The sequence below is a fragment of the Vombatus ursinus genome, unplaced genomic scaffold, assembly GCF_900497805.2.
Source record: "Vombatus ursinus unplaced genomic scaffold, bare-nosed wombat genome assembly UNPS02014817.1, whole genome shotgun sequence".
Classification (NCBI taxonomy): domain Eukaryota; kingdom Metazoa; phylum Chordata; class Mammalia; order Diprotodontia; family Vombatidae; genus Vombatus; species Vombatus ursinus.
Genome location: NW_020954595.1, coordinates 13128506 through 13130630, shown reverse-complemented (window position 1 = coordinate 13130630; position 2125 = coordinate 13128506).

The following is a 2125-nucleotide window of genomic DNA, read 5'->3' as shown; positions in this document are numbered from 1 at the left end:
GGACCTGGACCCTGACCCGGACCCGGACCCGGACCCGGACCCGGACCCGGACCCGGACCCGGATCCCTCCGGCCGGACCACGGCTCCCTCGGGGGCGACTGGACTGGAGGGGGCTGGGCAGAGGCAGCCTTCGCAGGCTCCCGCCCTCGAGGTACGGGAGAACTTACCGGGGCCAGGCCGAGGGGCGCCGCCCGGAGGGTGCCCTGGCGCGGGCAGCGGGGGCGGCGGCGGCGCCGCGGGCATGGCGCGACCCTTCCCTGCAGCAGGGGGTTCGGGTGGGAAGGCTGCCGCTAGGAGGGGTGCTCAGAGTTGCCAGCCAGGAGGGAGGGCTCCTGGTGGACGCCTACGTGCGCGCGGGGGCGGCGACGGCCTCCTCCAGGGCCCAGGGGGAGGACGATGCGTGCAGCCTCCCTGCCTCCTGGCAGAGCGAGGGCGACCGAGCCCCTCTTCTTTCTCCTCCTCCTCCTCCTCCTCTTCCTCTTCCCCCTGCTTCTCCTCCTCCTCCTTCTCCTCTGACGGCTCCGCCCGCCGGGAGCACAGCCCTCGGGCCGCGGGAGGGGCACTTAGCAACCGCAGCGGCGGCAACAGCCAGGCTCCCTCCTCCTCTCCTCTCTCCTCCCTCCTCCTCTCCTCTCCCTCCTCTCCTCTGCTCCTGCCTCTCTCCTCTCTCCTCTCTCCTCTCTCCTCCCTCCTCGCGTGGCCCTTCGTTGGAGGCGGCGACTGAGGTCCTCCCCACCCTGGGCTGAGGCCTTCCCTTCCCCCCCACTTCGCCACACACACACACCCCACCTCCCACCGTCGGACGACCCTGACGCCTGGGACACCCCCGATCCCTCCAAGCCCCTGATCTCCAACGACTGGGACACCGTGGATATCAAGTCCGCCCCCTCCAACTCCCCGGGCCCCCCTACATCCACCTCCCGACGACCTGGATACCTAGGAGATCCAGTCGCCGCGCCACCCTCCGCCGTCCCCAACACTTGGGTTACTCCCCCACCTCCACCCCACAACCGGGCACGGAGGCGACACCTGGGGAATCACTTCTTCCCTTGCCAGTCCTTACCCAGACCCCCCTAGACGCCCTGACACTCAGCAAACCGCCCGACGCCAGACGCCAATGTAAGCGTGGCTACCACCGGGGAGGTCGCCCCCCTCCCCTGTGACCAGGGCACCGAGGCCACACCAGGAAGGCTGTCCAGACTCATACACACACGCCCTGGACACTAGAGTACCCGCGGCTACAAGAAGCACCCCACTCCGAGCCCCAAGCCCCAGACATCGTGGCTGCACCGAGGACACCACCCACCCACACCGAACACAGGCACGCACACATCACAGACCCCAACGTCCTCTTCCTGGGATCTCCCAACTCTCGTGGGCAGCAAAGGGGGAAGGAAGGAGGGGAGAGGCAGCTGACCAGGTGCCTGCACCACACCCTTGCCCCGGCCGGTCCGTGGCCCTCTCTCTCCACGACCTTCAGCAAACAGACAAGAAATCCCACCCTGTCTTCCTTGCTGCTTTCACCTAGCGGGCTCCCCTTCGTCCTCCTCTTCTCTTTAGCCTTCTCCTCGTCTCTGTCTCTCTCACACAAGCTGGCACTATCCCACTAGGACATAGGGGTCTCTCCTCCACTCCCTATCCTCCAGGGTGCTTTGCTCCCGCCTCAAGGGAGCTTCATCCTCCCAGGCCTTCAGGCCGTGCACCCCAGTTTTGGCTCAACCCAGCTTGATCCTCCCCTATTCATGTTACCTCCTTGTAGGCATTCAGGACTAACTTTCATGGCAGGGATGAATTTTCCATTTTCCTTCCAAATTCATGATTTTCTCCTTATTTACCACTTATCCTACCTTGGCTGTCCCACACGGGAAGGGCCCTGCAGCCTGGGGGGGAAGGAATTCACTGCCAGGACCAGCCCGGAAAGCCAAGGGGAACAGGATGATCACAAGTCATGAAAAGTTCTGACCTCACCCGGTCTGGAAGCACCTAAGACAAGAAGGCAGGAAATCTGAGATATTGCAGCCATCTCCACAGGGGGAAGGTGCAGGGTGAGCGGAGCTCAAGGTCAGGATCCTGCCCAGAAATATCAGACGATGGATCTTAAGAAGGCAACTGCTCTCACACTGAA